Consider the following 22,805-nt stretch of genomic DNA (forward strand, 5'->3'; position numbering starts at 1 on the left):
GTCATCCCAAGCATCGTCATATGCAGAGCGGAAAGAAAAATATCGCTTTCCACAAACACCTCCACTGAAATTTGAGCCCATGCAAGTCAAACAATAGGTATTTTTCGAGCGCGCTATCCACGGGGCTATCATGCAACAAACAGTACCTGGCAATTAGTGCGAGGTTTCGCGCTAGACATTAAGAGCGGTGACGGCTGTGCATGTATTTCGGAGGCCGGAACAAGCAATGCTGTAGTGGACGAGAACTACGTTATGCGGGTATCGCATAAAAATTGTTCTTGAGAGAATTACGGTGTGGATGCGTGCAATTCTTCGTTTTTGTGCTCGTGACTACCTCGTCGGCGGCACAAAGGAGGTGTGCCTGACAATGATGATGAGAAACCTCAAACATGGCACATGCCCACAACAGAGGATGCGCCGAGAGTAGAGTATTTACGGTCAATATGATATGCAAAGTACGGTAGTTGGTAGCATAGTTTCTCACTATATTACCAATAGAGGGAAATCTGGCGCTGCTGCGCTGTTTTGTTTGTTGTTATGTTTTGATTAAACAAGTTTTGTTTAATTTTGAGGACTTGTTATTGCATGTACAATTATATGAAACGTAAGAGTTATCAGCGGGCCACTAAACTTAGTATGAGAACAGACGAGAAGATTCGTGCTCGGTTTGGAAGAGTTTGTCGTCTGTTCTTGCTTTTCTTCGCTTGGTTATGTATTGTAGGTGAGTAAACTTCATTGGAATATAAAGTGTGGGTGAATGAACACTTTTATGAAGATTCTACTTTAATAACGCGTTATTCATGTAGCCATATCCACGTTTTAGACTAAGCCTCTTATAACACCAGCCAACACAAGCCTCGCAGACACATATACCGCCATTCCCATGACGGCACAGCGCCCCTTAGGAATCTCCCATAGACGGTGGCGCCAGATTTCCCTCTAGGTAGTATAGTGAGAAACTCTATGGTTGGTAGACAACAACGTTGAAAGAACCGACAACGTCTATGCCAACAGCGATTTAAGCTGTTTAAGTAGTTTAAACGTAGTTTAAGCAGCAGCTCACAATATTCAGTCACCAAGTGCCTTAAGAAGTATTGCAAATGTACAAAGAAAATGAAATTGCTCAAATCGTGTAGATGGCACTGCATCATTTCACTTGTGACATCAGCTGTAGTAGAATCTCTGGCCTCAGAGTCTAAGAACATCCCAGGTGGGACGTTCTAAGCGAATCATCAAGCTTAAATGAAGCACGAAACCTTCAACTGCGCAGGTGTTTCTTCAACTGCGGCCTCGAGCGAGCATTTGATAACGAGGGAACGATGTCGGGGACCCACAAGTGGACGTAGGACCAACCACGGCGCAAGTAGCGTGAACGCGGAGATTCGCGATTTCGTTTCGCACAATGGCTTCAACAAGTGAAACCGCTGGTGTGTTCGAGTCCGCGGCGTTATAGCTGGTGAAGAGGCTAGCTGGAGCCATCGGCGCGATTTCGCGGCGGGCAATCCTCAGCAATTCGGCTGAAGACGGTGAAAGGTGAGATTGCGGCCGCTTCTCATACGAAGACGTCGCTGCGGTGTTGGCAAGCCGGGCGAATGGTCGTTCAACATTGTGACATCTACAGTAGCGCAGTTTCTGCACATGGGCAGGTTAATTGTGTCGTCCAGCATCGCCTTCAGGACGTGGGCGACCTTGTCAGATTCTGACATGTCGCTGTCAGCTTTACGGCACAGCGCCAGCACATACTCTGTTTACGACAGGTATGAATCCGTGGACATTTGGGCTCGATTTGAAAGCTGTTTCTTCGCAGCGATTTTTCGACTAGAGGACTTACCGAACAGGTTACGGAGCTTTTCCTTAGATGTATCCCAGCTCCCAAATTTACCCTTATGCTTGTCATACCACAACTTCGCCGTTCAGCTAAGATAAAAGACTACATTGGCCAGCATAACGGTCAGGTCTCAGTGATTGTGATCGAGCACCCCTTCCTACTGCGTCAGCCGCTCCTCAACATCGGTGCCGTTGGTACCGTTGAACATTCCAGGGCCTCGAGGGCGGGCTAACACAATCGTGGTCTGAGGCGCGGAAGCTGATTCCCATGGCGGCCGCAACGCAGCGCCGACCGCTTCGGAGCTCCGACGTCGGGTGAGAGTACGCCGCACCTCCACCAATGTGTGACGGGGCTTCAAATAGATAAAAGGCCAAGCACGGTAATAAGCAGACTGTTTATGGAAATGGCCAGGATGGCAGAACACGTGCAGCGTCCCGGCAATCGTCGGCTTCTTCGTTAGTACAAGTGGGTAGCTTTTAACAATATCGATTTACACAATAACTGAAACTAAACAAACGGTGTAAGGAAGCTTCAGATTTGAAGGTCATCTCAATTTCCACTTTGCAGTTATGCCGCGCATGAGCTCTTGCACAATCGAGTTGTGGGTTGAGGGAGGAGAGGGGGATAGTCGCTCGGTCTCTCGTTCGAGCTGTTTGTTCGCTTACACTGAAATTATTGCCGATGATTTCTGCACAAGTTTTGTTCAGCAGGCCCTTATTACTTGCGCGTGGTTTCCTGGGCGGTCGCTTTCACATGACTGGACTTTTTATGTGCGGCCGATAAACATTACCTGTTCGGATCGCACGGCTCGCTCTGCCTAGCGCCACCGAAAGCAACGTACACGCCTATCAAGTAAGTTCTTCGGTTCGCGCGGCTAGATACGCTTTTTCACGCTATCTTGAAAACAGTGTACACCCTACTACAGCATAATTTTAATTGCTTGAAGGTTGCCAACAGACATTACATCTCTAAATAGCCTCGTTATCAGATAGAGAGGAAGATAAAAGAAAAAAATTCTACGTGTGTGTATCTTTCTTTATCTTTGTCTCCCCTTACATCTTCCCCAGTGCAAGGCAGCAAATTGGGTATCTACATTTCGTTTAACCCCCCTGCCTTTCATATCTCATTTATCCCTCTCTCTCTCTCTCTTTCTTTGTGAAAATAGTGCCATGAAAGCAGAGTATCCTTCCAAATAGTGCCGGATCTGCGTTGTATGTTACGATTTCGCTTTTCACGTCTAGTTTTCCAGTCACCTTAGAGACCTGCTCTTAAAACACCTTTTTTCTTCTTAATTATCAAATTGAGACGAATGGTCGTCTACACTGGAAAGAGCGTGCTCGAAAAGTATATAGATAGGCTGGCCTTAAAAAATGAAAAGAAAGAAAAACACCCCTTATTACGTGCTCGAAACGTCAACAGCAAAACAACCTTCCAGAGCAAGTGTAACAGATCTACAAATGCACTGCAAGTTTCATTATATCAAAGGTGCAAAAACACACAAAGCACATAAATACACACATTTACTTATACCCATATACAAATATGCATGTACATCTCGCGTACATGAAGCGCTGTTAACGAGTTGTTTGTACAACGCGGATCGTGGTTTTCAAACGGTTTATTTTTCGATATATTAGTACGAAAATGACAAGCTCGCATTAGTAAATAAAGATATTCTGCAGAAACCATCCACGATGATTTTTAATGCAAGCTAATAGCTCGAACAAACGAACCAACCAACGAACGAGTAAGCGGACGAAAGAGGGAGCGACTGTCAGGTCCTTCTCTCCCTCCCTTCCCCACAGCGCAGTAGCGCGAGAGCGAACGCGTGACAGTCCCGACGACTTGGCTGATCGTGCACATATCTGCCCAGCCACAGGAATTTCCCTCACCAGTTTGTCATTAGAAGTAAAGCTCTTGCTTGGGCTAGTTGGTTCATGCTTGAATGAGTAAAGAGCAAGGCGCAATAGACCAGGACTGAAGAAGAACATAAACGACAGAACCGGCTCCTGTCGCCGGTCCTGTCGTTTGTGTTCTTCTTCAGTACTGGTCTATTGGGCCTTGCTCTTTACTCATTGTCATTAGACGGGCTCGCAATCGTTGCATTTTTAAAGAGCGGGGTGCACCCGCAGTCTTTAATGGACGCAGGTAGGATGCACACCACTCGCTACAGCCTTCAAAGACGATCAGTGCTCCCTGAGCCGGTCGTTTACACATCGACCTGTTTGGCCAACTTAAATGTAGTACAGCTTAACGGAATCCTAACCAACTCAGTGTTGCGAATCATAAAGAGCTTTGGAAGTCCCTAACCAAAGACATGTCTTGTGCTTTCCTTTTTGCTCTGGTCACGTACTAGGGAGCATGTTATTCAGGTTGTGCGAAACTGCGTGTATACATGGCACCACTACAACCTTTCTCGGTTACCGCTTTTCCTGTCTGGTTGCGGCGGGTGCTTCTTTCTTTCTTTCTTTCTTTCTTTCTTTCTTTTGGAAAAGCGAGCCCTCTCACGGCTAACACATTCGAAGGGAAGATCGAGCTTTCCAGGCGTGGCACCTGCATGCTAAAGCTGCGCCCAAGCTTGTGCAAACAAGATTTGCACAAAGCAGAATTGAGGCGCGACAAAGCTATAGCTCGTTTGACGAGTGGTGCGTGCGGAGAGTCGTACGGTAAAAAGGCTGTGCTTGAAGCGATCCGCAGCGAGCGCATCGTTTACACCATCATTATTTTTAAACGCGAGCAGCGGCATGGGCTCTGTGTCGCGGAAAATCCGATGGCAGAGTCTTCCGATTCGCTCGGGAGCGAAAGTTCCCGCGTATGTAAAGGTATGTGTATATGACAGTGCAGCTTATCCACTCTCGAAGACTCGGTCTTTCGACGCAGCGCAAGATGGAAAGACCCCGTGTCTCATCGCCTTTCGGGTGACAGAAGCGACCAGTTCCACCATTATTTTGCCCCCTTCTCGTTTTAAGTGCTGTCCGAAGTCGTCGAACCGGCTATATAGCTTACCTAGCCGAATTCACGACCCCCTGCGTACGTGAACGATTCCGGAACTACGAGGTCAGAACCATTTAGAAATCATTCTATATTGAGTTACCCATCGCGAAGGAAGCTTTAGGGCATGTAATATCCTCTGAGCTGAAATTATCTGCCATAAGACAGGCTCACAGCCTTACCCCTGCAACCTTTGAATTACCCTTGCAACCTTTACCACCCGAACTCTTTCGAGTGAGGCTAACATTGCGAGACTCTATGAGGAACTATCAGGCATGGTTTGGGATATCATTGGCCTTAGCGAGGTTAGAAAAACTGGTAGGGCTTATACAGCACTGACTAACGGCTACGTCCTCTGCTATAGAGGACTCCCTGATAGGAAGTAATTCGGGGTAGGATTCCTAGTACATAAGGACATAGCAGGCAACATTGACGAAATCTACATCATTAATGAAAGGGTAGCAGTAGTCGGAATAAAACTTAGTAAGAGGTATAAATTAAAGGTGGTACAAGCCTACGCTCTAAAGTCCAGTCATGATAATGATGAAGTAGATCGGCTTTATGAAGACGTGGAATTATACATGAGGAAAGTGCAAACTCAGTCTACTGTAGTTATGGGCGACTTCAATGCAAAGGTAGGGAAAACGCAGGCTGGTGAACAAGCGATTGGCAACTACGGCGTCGGTTCTAGAAATACTAGAGGAGATATGTTGCTAGATCTCCCGGAAACAAATGAGCTACAAATAATGAACACCTTCTTCAGAAAGCGTAGCAACAGAAAGCGGACCTGGAAAAGCCCTAATGTTCAAACAAGGAATGAAATCCATTTCATACTTTCTGTCGATCCCAGCGTAGTGCAGGATGTAGAAATGTAGGGTAAAGTGCAGTGATTATAGGTTAGTGAGGTTTAGGATTCACCTGAATTTGAAGACAGAAAGAGTAAAATTGGTCAAGAAGAAACAGGTCAACCTTGGCGCAGCAAGGATAAAACGGACCAATTCAGGCTGGTACTTAGAAATAAATATGCAGCCTTAGAACAGCGAGATGTAGATGACACAGAGGTAATGAATGAAGCCGTAACTGAGCTGGCTTCAGAAGCAGCACTTTAAGTGGAAGGCAATGCACCAAGGCAACCAGTAGGCAAGCTCTCCCAAGCATCAAAGGACCTAATAAAGAAACGACAAAGAATGAAACAATCCAACTCGAGATATCAGAGAGCATTCGCGGAATTGTCATAACTGATCAACAAGGAGAAAATAAAGGATATTCGAAATTACAACGTAAAAAAGAGTGAGGAAGCAGTAATAAATGGACGCAACATGAAATCAGTGAGGACAAAACTTGGCATGGGACAAGCCAAGATGTATGCACTCAAAGGTAAGCAGGGCAATATCCTCAGCAATTTCGAAGATATAGTAAAAGCAACGGAAGAATTCTATACTGACCTGCACAATACCCAGAGCAGCCAGGACACCTCCTTTGAAAGTAGTAATGAACAGGTTACAGAGGCTCCTTCCATAACTTGCGATCAAGTTAGAAGGCCCTTAGAAGACATTAAACGAGGAAAGGCGGCTGGTGATGATGGAATAACAGTCGATTTAATCAAAGATGGAGGAGACATCATGCTTGAAAAGCGTGCGGCCCTTCACACGAAATGTCTCACGACTTCAACGGGACCAGAGAACTGGAAGAATGCCAACAATATACCAATCCACAAAAAGGGAGACGTTAAAGAATTGAAAATTTATAGGCCCCCTAGCGTATATCCAGTATAGTATAAAACATTCACCTAGATAATCTCCAATAGAATAAGGGCAACACTGGAGTTCAGTCAACCAAGGGAACAGGCTGGCTTCAGGAAGGGATACTACAATTTATCACATCCATGTAATGAATCAGATAATCGAGAAATCTGTAGAGTACAATCAACCTCTCAGCATGGCTTTCATTGATCAATATTTCATAGATTACGAGTTCAGCATCGCCAGTCAGCCCCTAAAGTATGCGAATACGTTTACCTAGGACAATTGCTTCTTTATTTATAGAAGAATAAAATTGGGTTGGGAGCGCATACGGCATACATACTCAGATCCTTGCAAAAAGCTTACTAATCACTAGAAAAAAAGCTGTACAGTCAGTGCATTCTACCGGTGCTAACATGTGGGGCCGAAACTTAGAGTCTGACAAAGAAGCTGGAAAAGAAGTTAAGGACCGCACAACGAGCGATAGAACGAAGAATGGTGGACGTAACACTAAGGAGGCAGGAAGAGAGCGGTGTGGATAAGAGAGCAAACGGGCATAGCCGATATTCTAATCGACATTAAGAGAAAGAAATAGAGCTGGGCAGGTCATGTAATGCGCAGGTTAGGTAACCGGTGGAGCGTTATGGTTAGGGAAACGTAGACGAGGACGGCATGTGTTGATGAAATTAAGAGATTCGCAGGCGTAAGTTGGAATCGGTTGGCGCAGCACAGGGGTAACTGGAGATCGGAGGGAGGGGCCTTCGTCTTTGCAGTGGGGTTAAAATAGGTTGTTGTTGTTGTTGATGATGATGATGATGATGATGATGATGATGATGATGATGATGACGACGACGACGACGACGACGACGACGACGTACCTGGTTGTATGTTTGTACATGGTTCCGTACATAACAACATACGCCGCTTCCCGTCCGCTTCCCAGCAAGCTATTAAGTAAACTTTAGTTGTAAGTGAGCGTCTGTCCTGTCCACATCATATTCTTTCGCCCTTGTTCGAAGCTCAACGACACAACTGTGGCGCACAGAAAGGGAGTACATCACAAAGAAGAAAAAGTAGCAACTTATCTAATCACACTGTTTTTTTTTAGTACTATTAGACAATTATAGCTACGTCTCAAATATTATATAAAATAGATATATTGTTACGTGGTTATCGGGAGTACAGAAAGGCTGTATTTACAATATATATATATATACAAGATGAGCCAGAGCAGTTAGGATGGCTGTCCAACAACAACACGCAGACGCCAGCGTCTCGCGATCTTCGTCTTTCTCTATCTTCTTTCATCCTTCCGTAACAGGAACCCCGGGTGGTGAAGCGCCGTGTCGGCGCATGACAGGCGAATAGTTGCGAGCGAAGTATGGCTTCAGCCGCGAAACGTTCACGATGTCAACAGGCGTCAGACTTGAGGATGTATCAAACTGTAGCGGCGAAATCTCGTAATTTACGTCGTTAACTTGACGTGAGACTTCATAAGGCCCTGTGTAGCGAGAGAGAAGCTTTTGGCAGAGGGCAACCGGACGGCATGGTGACCAAAGGAGCACTCAAGCACCTGGCGCAAACTGCAAATCGCGCTGGCACCGGTCATAACGCTCTTTTTGTATATGCTGCGAGGCTAACAAACGAGATCGGGCGACTTGACGTGCCATGTGAGCGCGCTCGATGACTTCACGAGCGTACTCACTTCACGACATGACAGAAGCTGAGAAGGTCGGGCACGTGCTTGCTGACGACGCCTTTACTCTGTTCATGCGCAAAAGTTGCTCTACAGTTGATGCTATCGTTAAAGAGTACCGACAATTCGAGCAGGCCAAAGCCGACGCGTCTTCCAACCATTCGCCACACTTCCCAATACTGCCGCAACGTCGACGTGTGACGATCAACCCGCACAGCAGCATGCGTCGCCATCAGATGATGTGGTACGAATGGTTCGACGTGAACTGGATGCGATGGCGCCCGCAGCTTTCTGTTCGCGTAGCCCTGATGCTACCGCTTTTTAAGTTCCCCTCGTACAAGCCATCATTCGCCAGGAACTTGGATAACATTGGTTTACATTCTGACTGTGCTGTCGCCAATCCCAGAGCTACCGAACGCCCTTCTACTATTTTCGCTCCACCTAGACACTTCTCTCCGCGTTATCGCAACCCGACTGAGCGGAGAACTGCAGACGGCCAGCCGATATGTTTCACCTGTCGCCGCATTGGTCATGTCGCCCGATACTGTCGCAACTCGTGTCCCTCAACACCTCGCACGCCGAGCAACCTGAGCCGTTTTAATGGAAATACCGGCAATGTTTCGCCCACCGCCGAGTCTAACAGCACCGACAACTCTGCTAGGAACACGTGGTACAATCGCTCACCATCGCCGCGCGGACACCAGTCTCGTTCACAGCAAACACGTCGCCCATCCTCCCGTTCGCCGCAGCCACGGCGCCTTTCGTTGCCTGTAGCTTTTGGCCGCACCCTTTCGGAAAACTAAGAAATGCAGTCCTCGGAGGTGGCGCTGTATTGCCTACCACTGCAGCAAATCCTCTGTCTGCGCCCACAAGGAGAAGTGTTAGCACTCGTCGACGCTGAAGCCCACATGTCTGTGATGAGTGCTAGCCTACGTAGACGTTCAAAGAAGGTCCTCACCCCAGCAGCTGCCCGAGTGCTTCGTGTGGCCGACGGTGGCGTGCTGGTTGTTCTTGGAATGTGTACTGCTCTTTTAAGCATAGTCGGCCGCCCTACTACTGTTCTCTTTGCTGTGATCCACAACTGCCCTCACGACGTTATCCTTGGATTGGACTTTTTATCCGCTCATTCTGCTCTCATTGACTGTGCGACCGGCGTTCTTCAGTTAGAACTGCCTCAACTCGCCGGTGCTCCGACTACCGCCCACCGCGCTTGTGCTCGCTTGACCATGTGCGTCTGTCACCCGAGGCAGTTACTTACGTCAATTTGACCGCCTAACCACAGGTTCCTGAAGGTGAATATGTGCTTCGCCCCATCATCGACGTGCTTTTGAACTGGAACGTTGCTGTTCCGCATATGCTGGTCACGGTTACTAATAACGACGTCGTTCTACCGCTTCTGAATTTCAGCCTGTGCCCTCAAGTGATTCCGGCCGGCGTGTCCTTAGCCAGCGTCTCACAATCTTCGTATTCCTCTCTCTTCTTTCATCCTTCGGTAACAATATTTTTAATTCTTATTTTAAAGTTGGACTTTCTATTAGGCCACGCTCTTATTTCTAAACCACAGCCCTATAGAACCGCTGGGTTCTTCTCCTGCTCCCCGTAGTGGGCGAATGCAAATATTTGAAGGAGCGGGGAACCTAAGCGAACAAACGAATAAGATGCTCGTATTCACTGTGGGAGAGTGCTGCTGTCGCATTAAATAAGCTCACAGCCGATGAAATAGCTAAAGTTTGCTCTCTCTGTCTCTCTCTCACTTTTGTTTTTACCAGTTGAGTGCACTGGTGAGCAAACACGAACTATTACCGTTAACATTACCGTTAACATACGACGTCTAGTCGTATCGAACTGCTAAAGGCGTTAAACACACCATAAGGCTCGCGCGGCGCAGAAATGGCGCGGATAAGATGACAGTTCACGCGCGTTGTGCGTCAAGCAAAGGCCAGGGGGCGAGAACAAGCGCCGAATGATCCCACTCTTGTGTCGATCGTGAATTCGACGTGTCCGACAAGCAACCCACTCAGCAGTCGTCCGAGAACGAACCTGGCGTAAAATCTAGGCGAGAAGCCCACCATGGTCGCGCAGCGTGGTAAAAAATACGGAAGCCCAGCATTGACGTGCTGCGGCAAAGCACATGCGCACGCCAAGAGCACTCGCCATCGGAGCATCGGTCGGCTGACCTACTGTCAGGAACCCCGATGCGTGCGCTAGGCACCAGACAAGCGCCGGAGACCCCCGCCCACCTTCTCGCACGCGTCTGCTTCCACTTTGGTCGCCGCTCTCCTTTATGTGTTTGACCAGGAAACTAGGTTTTGGGGTGGGAACTGACTCGCGTGCCGTCCGCACCTGCTCGATATATTGATGGGGGTCGCGACGCTGACAGCGTAGCCTACTTTCGATGCCCATGTGCAGAACGCTGAGACCCCCTCCGGGGGAGAGAGAGATGCATTGCGGGGTAGAAAAAGAAAAATAATGAAGAAGCCAAACTAAATATGAGTGGCCGCTGGTCGTTCAATCAGAGATTGCGCCCTTTGAATTTGCTGAAAGATCGTTATACTTAACGCGTTCCAAAGGGCGTAGGTAAAATCACCTAGTCAGGGGAATGCTTTATCTTTTATACTAATGTCCCCTTTGTAACGACTACGTACGCTTCCCTATATCACACCTCATGGGCGTGCCCCAACGTCAAGGCAGCCCCGCAAATACCCAACCCCACACCCGAGCAGTGGGAGGCCGTGCTGACTAGTTCGGGCCCTCGTAACTAGCAACAACTGGTGCGGCGGGCCCGGGAGACAGCAAGAGCCGCAGGGGCCCTGGACTAAGGCCGCCTCTCGCACAAGCAGAAAGACACCTGCTTGTCCTTTCTTTTTTTTTTATAAATGTTTTTCCTTCTCCTCCTCAGTTATACTGGGACGTCACTTACCAGTGCTGTGTTTAGCCGGAACGAGGCAAGATAAATAGCAGAAAAAACGACAGTCTTTATCAAGTTCTGACTGTATATAAATGTGCTGGTAACGTTGACAGTGTCACGCTGATGATCTCACGGTACTCGGGCAGGATCTGATCGCAAGTATACCTAGCTATTCGTCAATAAACAAGGAAAACACTGCACTCAGACGAAACAAAACAAACGACCTGGTGATTAGTCAATGTTCTTTCTTTCGAGCTTGAGCTCATTAAAGAAACGCCATATATGAGCGTTAGTCATACTTATCCTAATTTTCCATCTTAATCACCGTGACATCCACGCTGCCAAAATTTCTATCCACAGCTGAATGACTCAAGCGGATGATCAATAATTTATCATGCTGCTGAAGACTTCCCAGCAAACACATCGACCTTCCTTCATTCTCAAAGCATGCGAAAGTGCTCTAAAATTTGTGACGTCGTCCTCAAGTTCCGGCGCTGTGGTTGGGCATGAAGCTCAAGAAAGGAAACCTTTCTCTTTATTTCTGTCTCCCTAATAGCCAATCTTCTACCCCGAAATACAGCCAAACTGGTTTCAGAATACGTACAGATAGATTCCATTTGCTCTTAAAGTAATCAAGTAGTTTAAACAGGTACTTCGCCATACAAAGTAAGTGCTGCCCTTTAGCGTCCCTATCTTTTTAAGTTTATCACCGCTTACTTACTTTAGACATCATTCCCCCTCACTTACTCTGTAATTGTAACAGAACTAGGTTTTCTGCGAGGTACAATATTTTTGCCAAAGATAACTGATAACTATGGCAAACAAACGGAACTGTTAGCTTCCATATTCTTTTAAATAACATTAGATGCTGAAATAATGACATTGTGTCAATTAGGCTATTTAAGAGTAAATTGAAATCGTTTCTATCCAATGTACAGATTTGCTTTACTATCTATGCAATCGCACTGTTCTTTCTTGTTAATATCATTATGCTATTCTGCTTTGTAATAACAGATTTGTAAACCATTTCTCAATCAGGTGCTCTACGGTTCTTGAGCCTTAGGACCTCCTGATATATATGTCAGCTCTATGCAAAACTTCATGCAATCTTTTGAAAATAATATACTTAAAAAGCAATCACTGAATTCACCAAACCAGGCGTTCATTGCAGAGGTAAACCACAGGATCCATCAGTGCTGATCAAACACAAAATGGTACCGGCAGCGGTCTCATGATAACACTTTTGGTAATGTCTGCTCATCGAAACTGGATGAGAAGGGAGCCGTATGCGCTGCGGTAGAAAACGGGGATGGAAGTCATGGCATCCAGTGCCTGTGGTCGTTAAAAAATGCAAATATAAGGAGTAGAAGATCTACAACACTTAAACGAACGCCGAATGCGTTAACGCTGCAAAAACAAATGCTTTCTGCCGAACACAAAAGTACACGTCGCATGGATGTATTCGTCAAGCAAACAAGCCAAGCCAAGGCCCCTCGAGTCGCGTTGGCGGCTGGCAACGGGACTCTAAAGTGTTCAGCTTCGCCAAACCAACAAAGTAAGATATGATCAAGCCGCATCATTCAAACTCCTTGCCCCACATGAAATCGCAAAGCTGAAACCACAAAATTTCAGGAGCACTGTAAAGTCTAAAGCATTTCGCAATATCCGTCGCAAAACGATGGCTCTCATTTACTGACTTGAAGAAAAACAACGCTACAAAGACGCGGAGGAAATGAAGAACATGTCCGTCCACAGGCATCAGCGCATGTCCATTGTACATGTTCTTCTTTTAGTTGTCGTCCTTGTAGTGCTGTTCTTCTTAAAGTATGTTAAACCAAGTTGCCCACATTAAGCTTCTACTATCTCATTTACTGAGCTTGGTATAGACGCCATAAGAAACGAAATTTCAGCAAGCTGATGAAACAACGGAATGGCGATGAGCTCCTAACCTGTCGTTCATACATGTGGTACGACGTATACGTGAGCGTATTACACGACGGAAAATTGTTGCGAAATTTGGGCGGTAAGTACTTGTCAATCACCTTCAATTACTTCCTTGCACGCCGCTATGGCATTTCATTTGTTTGCTGACCGAAACGGTTCCATGTACGTCAGCGAACCGATATTCGCGAGGAAGACGAATATACGGCTTATCACAAGACGGAGTAGACTGCACTGCACCAACCAAGCTTGCTCATCTGCGTTCTCCATTCGATATTCTCTCTCGTCAGAGTAATGCATTGATTAGGCCAAGCGATAACGTGAATAGAGGAAATCGTTCTGCAGCAAACTGTTCGATGAAGTAGACATAACTCTAAGCTTCGTTCTATTAACGCGATGGTGTCAAGGACCTCGTGTTGCAGAAAGTCCGGCATCGGCGTCCCGCGTCCTGTGTCCACCATCTTTTCGCGATAAGTCATTCCAAACGATGTACACTCAACCACTCTTCTATCACTTGGCACTCCATATTTGGCACGGCGCCATTTAGATAAATTTCCGGCGCTAGGAAACTTCGTAAAGGGCACGTGTGTCGCTTATTATGTTGATAGAAATCCGAAAGGCTCAACGAACAACAAGTGCTTCAAACTTTTTCGCTTGTAACCACGAAATATACGAAGATGGAAACATGTAAAAAAAAGAAGGCTGGAAAATTGGTAGTGCTAAAACAACAAAAAATGGGTGGAGGGGGGGGGGGGGGAGGAACACGAACTTAAGCACGGATGATATTTTAAGTAATATATTTTAGGTAAGAAAGCATGGGGGCACGTGCCAACAGCCCATCCCTCTTATAAAATAGGTAATCGTATTATCGCTTGTAGTATAAAATAAGTGTTGCTTATGGACTCCACCTCAAATTTAGGGATCTGCACGAAGATATACTGCTTATGCGCGTGTCAATAATGTGAAATAACTCGGAACTCTTTTATTGCTCCTAAAAAGAAAGAGTATTCAAGTCTCTTTTCGTTTCGCTTTTAGGAATGGCCCAAACATCGATAAATGACCATCTGTCTGGTCGGACTCGTCGCACGCTCGCTACAGGAGCGATGCGGTGGCACGTGAATCTAGTACCGTCAACACGAGGACGTAGGCTGCCTGCAGTGCGCATCAGATGGCAGCGGTAGCTGACGGTTCTTCCAAAAGCTTCACTTCAAAAATTTGGTTGAATTAGAAAAGATAAATATACAGTGATACTGTACTAACCTCTATTTGTTTTCTGTTAGGAGGCCCTTCAGACAGTTCTTGCTTGGGTACCTCCGATAGCGCATTTAGATGCACCTGTTTTTGATGTATCGTACTAGTGAGAGTTACATCGATACCTCGCAGCTCTGCACAGGATGGCGTTGCAATCTTTTCTATAATTAGAGTTAAGCTGTTGGGAAGTCATTCTTAAGAGTTCTTTTTTTTTATCGCATATATAGGCTTCTATGTGGCATAAAATAAATGAATGCACGCAGGCCTTCTTCGGAAAGAAGCTGCATAAGTAGCCTGTGAAACCTTCTGTCAACAATTATTAGTTCAATGTCGGTGGCCGAGTCTGTCCGTATCCCAGCACTTCCAAGCGCCATCTCTCTTGTGGCAGGGATGTTAACGGGCACTTTTCTGGTTAACATTCCTGCCTTCTCTTTATCTTTCCCTCCGCCTTTATACCGACTAGCTCATCGCCGTAAAGTAGGCGGAAGAAATTACACTGTTAAGTGTAGTAGTGTTAAGTATTACTGACGTGTGCTATGCTCGCAACCCGCCGTGGTGGCTTAGTGGCTACGGCGTTGCGATGCTAAACACGAAGGAAAGGGATCAAAGCCGGGCCGTGGCCGCCACTTTTCGGTGGGGTGCGAAATGCAAAAGCACCCCTGCACCACGCAGTGGGTGCTCGTTAAAGAACCTCAGGTGATCAAAATTAATCTGGAGTTCGCCACTACGGCATCCCTCGTAATCAGATCGTGGTTTGAGCACGTAGAGCCCCAGGATTTAATTTTTTTATATATTCTTGCTAGTTTTGCGTTTCAAAGTTGAGACTGCGGCCTTTACACGGATGTGGCCCTTACACGATTATATACGGTATTCCAGTGCTTGCCCTGCAATATTTGTTTATTCCCTTCAATAGATCGTAACAGAAAAATCGAGGGTCTCGTTAAGTTACTGTTCTCGGTGAAATAACAGACGTGCCTTTTCTAGCAATATCAAAGGGAACACCTATATTGCTTCCAAGCGGCTGTAATGGCTAAGCCCACAGCCAAGCCTAAACACAGTGACTAAATATTGAGCTGCTTCTAATTACGTTCTAACATGTAGTGTTAGAATCTACACATCACAACTAATTTTTGCGTGAGAACGAACTTAGTGTCTTTTCTCATATTGATAACGACAAGAAGGACGCAACACAAGCGCTCACTTCTGCTCACAACGCGCAAATGCACGCTCACAGAGGAGACGCTCAGAAGGAAAAAAAAGTGTCATGCGCAAAGTAAATCAGATTCAGGAGTTGAAAATTGTTTTACTGTTTTCATCTCATAAACATACGAACTCAAATGTGCCCAAAGGTTGAAATACCGTGCCGGCATTTTTTTTTTTCCTTTGATTAAAGTTTTATATTTAACTTTGTGTCAGGACCCACACGTGCAACAATACAGAACTAGCCAACGATTACGTCTTTCTTGAAGCGAAACTTTCTTCGCCGGGTTTTGTGTGCTTCGGTGCTGTCTCGTCGAGTAAACCGGCTTATAGAACTTGCTAATGACCCACAAAATAATGTGAGTGAGTGCGCGATTAAGTCATGACATAAAACCTCTACATGTAATGTCGGCTCATAGGTTTTCTAAAGCACAGAGACCTTTTAATGGGACAGCGCAATATACCATTTGTCCCATTTAAGGTTAGCCGAGCTGTTCAACAAAAACAAAGATTTAAAAAGAAAACATGGGTCAAGATACGATTTGAAGACCTATGGTTCTCCGTCATCAGAGGTCTGACGATCTGCAACGTCAGAGATCTGATTACTGCAACAGATATCCAGAGGCTTCACGCATGCACGGTTCGACCTCCGTCTACGGCTACACTAATACCTTCGAGGATTTGCAATAACGGCATCTACGACGGCTCAACTTGCACGCCTTCATACCGCGCTTTCAACTTTCTCAGTAATGAACCAGCTCAGAAATGGGTCGTGTTTCGAGACTCAGAGCAGCTATTTACAGCTTATACTGTTACACAGCCTGCTTTCCGTCTCATAGCTCACGAGTGGTTGGTATTTGACATCAGGAAAATAAACTACCCTGCTATGGAAAAAAGGCCTGGCATTAATGCGGTAATTGTGGCATCATCGGCAACGACCTTGCGACAGGGCTACCCGGTCTGCCCACGAAGGCACCCAGACGCTTCTGATTCCTTTAGGACGGACGCTGCAAGAGAACTTCGCCTGCTTGCCCGCTTAAAGACGCCTGTTTTCTTTTTTTTAGTTCTTTAGGTGTCCCTTATTTCCACTTGACCCTTCGTTACTGTTACAAGTGTACCACCTAGCTTCTCGCCTTGCGCAGTAACGTTGCTGTACCGCTTATGTCTCAAAAATTTAGGCGGCGTTTACAGTCTACCAGTTATGCAGATACAATAAGGTAGACACAATAGTGTCTACCTTATTGTATGTGCATAACTACCTTGATACGTTGTCGTAATTATCCGAGTCTGTCGATTACACAGCGCCCCGTCTGCGGAACTTCAGACATTTATTGTGATTATCGTTTGCTCTGTGTCCTTTTTACACGTAAACGTAGTGATATGCTATAAACGTACGCAAGGCCTGAACCTGAAGTTTGGTCATGTTTTCAGCCATTTATATTTTTCCCAAACTCGGGCAGCTTGAGCAGTTATATCGTATAAAGCGCGTTTCCTACATATAATTGCTTCTTATGCAAGCAGTGGTCAGAGGTTTTCTTCTGGGAATTTTTTGCCCACCTGAATAATGCATGCTAGAAGTAATTACCGAGGTATAATAGACGTTATTTATCGTTTATTAAAGCGTACAAAGTTGAACGTACGCCGTCTTTCAGAACGCGTACTGGCAAATGATGTATTCAGGACCATTCGATCGTTCGATAATTTTTTTTGAAAAAAATTTAACCTTGGCAAAAGAGTGGAGCGCCCTGAAATAAAAAAAAAAATGGGCTGAAAATAAGCATTGAAGGAAATCGCATCTTAGTCGAAGTCCCTGAAATGTTCACTGCGCTCTTAAGTCAAGAAACGCGACCCGCTATGTAAGTACCACGGAGCTTGCTTGCAGTAAGCAAATAAATTCTCTTGTTTGTAAACAGATCCTACAGATACTTTGTCAAGTCACTCCGCGTCTATATTTAAGTGCTATATTGTATCCGCAGCTAGCGAGGTCAGAGGCAGAGCGGCAAATCAAGCCGTTTATTCTGCAAGCTATAGACCGCCAAGAAGAGCGCGAAGTACCGTGCTGTCAGAGCTTCTAAAGCTCAGACCGTCACTGCGCTGACACACTTACGTATTCGCGACAGGTATAGCGCAAATGGTGCAAACGTGACGCGCATTTACAGTCCCGTTACGCTCGTTTACGATAACACAGTGGAGTTAAACAAATGCAGATAATGCTGGGAACCACGCAGTTAACGTATCCAACAAAAGTTATATGCTCCATAACCGTTAAAAGAGAAAATTCTTTTTAACTATAGTATTGCTACGTAGTAGTGACGGCAAACAACACAGTAGCAATAGGGTGAATGAATGCAACTAAGTTTTTTATTGGGCGAACCTGTGCCCACAAACGCAAGGTACATACAAAGCACAATGATAGCGGCGAACAAAGTCGGCGATTGCCGAAATATGATCTGCGGGACATGCGCGTCGGCTTTTATACATGAGTCATCGAAGGTTCCAGAATAGTCGCTGATGTCCGCGTGTTTTCGAGAAAGTTCTCCACAATTGGCGTCGCGCTACAAGCAATGAGATCACACAAGGTCCAGTGACAACAGACAGCGGATAGAACCATCGATAACATTCGAGAAACTTCCGTTACATGTAGGGGCGTCCTGCGCTGAGCGATAACATTTCTTAGGCGGTCAAACGTGGCAACCCAATGAAGATAAGCAAGTACACGTGCTAGTATAATTAGTTGTCTGAACAATCGATCTAAATATTGCAATTCGGTGCGCAAGAGCTGTCTACCTGCTCCAATAATTCACCTGGCGATGCAGAACTGAGCTGTCGTCGGAAGTGATATATATATATATATATATATATATATATATATATATATATATATATATATATATATATATATATATATATATATATATATACCTTCATAGTTGTTAATTCTGTAGATCTTCTTCCAGAGCGTTGCCGCAATATATGCATGCTCTATGGAACATTGTAAAATAGTTGTCAAGTCTATGCGCTGTGTCTAAAATGTTAGGGTCGCAACTTTGTAACCTGGGAGCGATCCACGACACACCTTTTACCATTCTTGAGGTGTAGCCTTGCCATTTTCGATGATCTGCCACTTGATAGTGGTTTAGTACGTTTTCGGGGGCACCGCATATATACCATCTGTGTACTTAAGAAGCGGAAATTTCTTTTACCTGCATTCCCTGATGATGGCAAGACCCCCGTGGGAACGTAGGAATAATAACGATAACAATAAAAAAGCTTTTGTTTTGTGATTCCTGTCGTCCAAGCATTTTATATCGCCGGATCCAAGGGCAAGTCTGAATGTAAATGCGTGCGCGCATCCTCGGACAAAGGTACACGTCGTAAATGCGCGAGAAAGATAAAAAAAGAAAAAAGGAAGACCCAGGTCGGCCACGTCAAGCGAAGAGGCAGTATAGGGAGAGAGAGAGGACATCGCACAACGAAAACAAGGAAGCCTACACTCTGAAAGGAAAGAATTGGGAGAGCGAACAGGTCCGAAGGGGATGAGCAGGAGGAGGCGTGGGACGGTGCGCCGGGAAGACGGGAGGGGGGCGCCGTGCGCATGCGCGACCGAGGCGCGAGGCCGGCGCGTGCGACCGACCGCGGGTCACGCGCGCCTTTTTTACCCGGCCGCTGGCTACTGACGGCCGCGGACGCGGCGCCGACGCCTTCAGTCGCCGGAGGCACGCTGCCCGAAAAGGAGGAAAGGAAAAAGTTGTTGGCCAACGTCGGCAGGGTCGACGTCGCCACCGATCGGTCACGACGGAGAAGGACAGCGTCGCCGAGTCACCACGACGGCAGCGTCGCCTGTTGGTAAGCGGGAAGAAGTCGTACTTCAGTAGCACGTCTTGAGAAGCTATAGTTGTTTCGTGATTATATTAGGATTTACTGCGCGAATGGTAGGAGGAGGCTACGCGAATGAAAGCGCAGAATTAGTGTAAGCGCGCTACTGCCAAACGTGCTCCTCTTCTATCTTCTTCTTGTGTGGATACCTCGTTGGTTACGGTTTCCTCTTACATGTGGCCTTGTTTCCTGGGGACACGTTTTTCTCTGCATTTATTCGTTTCTGGTGACAAGCGGCGATACCTATGGTGTACCTATGATGCCTATCACCAATTATAAAGGGAAAAAAAGATGGAATTAAATTGAAAACACTTGTCACAAAACAGGACCCCTAAAACATTGTCAAGTGCGCACGTTGGCAGGCGTGTCTAGAGGATGCAACCGTAATTGCTCCAAGTCGGTCGAGATGTGTGTTTCGGTATGCATTTCAATAATTACGCGTTTATCTCCTGTTCTAAATGTAAATTGCAGAGGACGCCGGGTGAATTTAGCAGCAGTTCCTGATTAAAAGTGTTAGAGAAGATGAGCAATTCGAATGCGTATGATACATGTGTGGCTGTGTTCACATTCGCTTGCACCGGTTGAATTTTTCTCTTCGACACCAGCCTGGACTGTGACGAAACCCTGATTTTTGCGTAATTGCAAGGTGTAATGTGCACGTGTGTTGTTATTAGCCCAGCGTTGCAGTGAGCAGGCGCAATTTACCACTCTCGTAAAATTTTCCAAGAGGAAATACCAAATACGAGTCCAGTTGCTTAACTTCTAAGCGAACACCCTAGAAGAGTTTGCACCCGCTGGGGAACATCTATGTCACACAACCACAATCGTCATCTCACTTGCTCTAGTTTCTTTTCTTGAAAACTCTGCGCTTGCTGCTTACCTGTCAAGAGCGCTACGTCACGCTGGTAACGCTTGCGCTCAGTACTGACCTTATAGTACCGCGCGCGCAGCGTTAACGAATTATGTAAAAGGACTCTTCCTTAACAGCACAATATTTATTTATTTATTTATTTATTTATTTATTTATTTATTTATTTATTTATTTATTTATTTATTTATTTCACCCTCAGCGTCTTTCAGCATTTATTGCCTGAAAGGGCAATGGGGGAATTGGGGGGGGGGGGGGGGGGGGGTACGTATACACGAATAAGCAGGCACAACAGGGGTTGTGTTACGAACGTGAAGATGAATTAATATACTGAGTAGCAGCAGCAACAAAAATCTGACAAATAGAAGCAAAATAAATTCGGAACCACAATATACAATAAAATAACGTAGTGCCAGTAGCAATCCAATAAATGTTCGCACGGTCATTCAAAAAGAAAGAAAGAAAGAAAGAAAGAAGAAGAAAGAGCACGCAAGATAAAAATATTTTGGTAGCAAATGTATAAGCAAGAAAGAGACATAAATGAGATGTGAAAGAGGGTATTGGAGTGTTAACCTTGAAAAAAAAGATTTGGTTGGCTACCCTACAATATAGGGGAAGGGGAAAGGGGGAGGTGGCTGAGGGATCAGGCTCCCTTTTCAATAAAGTTTACGACTACCACCACCCTACAATATAGGGAACGAGTAAGGCGAGCCATAAATATCGAAAGGAAAGCGGAGGAAGAAGATCACAAAAATACGTATTATTGAAACTCGTTTGTGCGAAATCATCTCCTTTTGCGCGCGGTATTTCCTTCCCGATTGGTTCCAGTTCAGCTCACCGCGCTAATTGTACTCCCAAGCTGCAAATCCTGCAAGACGCAGGCCCTGACCTTTACGGATCCAATTAGTTTCACTTTCATTTGCATGCGGTGACGCCCAGAGGAGTGTGGATACGATGGAGCATAACTGACGTCACCGATTTCGTCGCTTCGTTTCGTTTTTTGCTCGTGTCCTCACAACTACATCAAAGACGAGGGGGAGATAAAGGAAGGAAACACATATAAAATATAGCGCGTGTATGAGAAAGTAAAGCACGTGCTGGTTTTCTCGGTATTGCGATTCTTCGCCTCCAAGAAGAGCGATAATTAATATCAGCGTGCTACTGCGTGTTCCCTCCAAGGTTTCTTACTGTGTTAGCCATTGCTTTTTACCATGTTAGTTATTGGTTTTGTTAAAATATGAAAGGATCATGGTTTGAGCAAGGCACGCGTAATAAAAGGTCCACGCGGTGCATCAGCGTTTTGGTAATGAGCTGAAGCAAGTCTCGTTGCTGTTGCTAGTGGCCTCGCATTTCTATTTTGACTTAGGCAATTGGGATTTTACTTTCCTTCATCTCGTCGCCTGCTTCTCCACCTTCACATGATCGAAGCTGTGCCAAGTCAAATGCACGGACGAAGAAAACAAAATAGAGCTTGCGTAAGAACTAGACGCTGCTCACTTCCTATACTGTTACCACGCTAAAGGACCACTCAACCAAAAGCCTCAAATGTCGCTTAATACAGCGATGGCGGCCGCGACGACAAATAAGGCAACAATAACTGAGTCTCTTTCCACGTAAGTGTGACGCTCGGAGCAGGAGCTGTGGCGCTTGAAAGTAGCCTGGGGCCTGACGAACCAACCGACTGAGCTATCTTTCCGGGCAACATCGAAGGGTCACGAGTTCAAATCACCTGTTATGGTCCTTTTTTTTTTTCGCCCCTTTTTCTTTCTTTTAATGTCTTTTCCTTTATTTTATCACTGTACGGGAACCCTCCTAAAAAAAAAAAGAAAAAAAAAGATATACATCTTCAAATATGTATGGCCTCACATGTGCAGGTCATAAATACCAGGTTCTCTAGCCGAGTGCCATCCATGCGGTATAACCGAGCTCAGATTGGTCCACCCTGACTGATGAAATAGGGCACTACTGTAGGTTAAATGAGGCGTACAACTCCTGCGGGACCCGCCGTGGTTGCTCAGTGGTTACGGTGTTAGACTGCTGAGCACGAGGTCGCGGGATCGGACCCCGACCACGGCGGCCGCATTTCGATGGGGGCGAAATGCGAAAACACCCGTGTACTTAGAATTAGGTGCACGTTAAAGAACCCCAGGTGGTCGAAATTTTCGGAGTCCTCCACTACGGCGTGCCTAATCAGAAAGTGGTTTTGTCACGTAAAACCCCATAAATTAATTTTTAATTTAACTCCTACGGGGACGGTAGAGTATCCGTCTCCAGTGCAAGAGGACCGTGATCCAAATCCCGGTGCCGCGCAATTCTCCACCGGAAAATACAAAAAAAAAACCATGTGTTGAGAAAATTGCACAAACAGGCCTGGAGTGCGGCCTGATCCCGGTGACCAGAACCGGTAACGCACTCTCTCACCAGAGCAGGATTGGCCACCCTGGTGCAGTACTTGGCCACAACCTCCTATATGAATACAACAATCGAACCCCGGCCCTCAGTCC

At 45.9% G+C, this 22,805-nt stretch overlaps 1 protein-coding gene across 1 annotated transcript in view; it reads left to right on the forward strand.

Moving 5' to 3' along the window:
• Positions 1–18,588: 18,588 nt before the first annotated feature.
• Positions 18,589–22,805, forward strand: part of LOC126542039 (vasopressin V1a receptor-like) — a 30,240-nt gene continuing 26,023 nt past the window's right edge. Inside the window, exon 1 of the mRNA XM_050189011.3 lies at positions 18,589–19,403. The gene's annotated coding sequence lies outside the window, so the exon portion shown is untranslated. The remainder of the gene's footprint in view (positions 19,404–22,805) is intronic.

This window comes from Dermacentor andersoni, chromosome 2 (genome assembly GCF_023375885.2).
Source record: "Dermacentor andersoni chromosome 2, qqDerAnde1_hic_scaffold, whole genome shotgun sequence".
In the NCBI taxonomy this organism is placed as follows: domain Eukaryota; kingdom Metazoa; phylum Arthropoda; class Arachnida; order Ixodida; family Ixodidae; genus Dermacentor; species Dermacentor andersoni.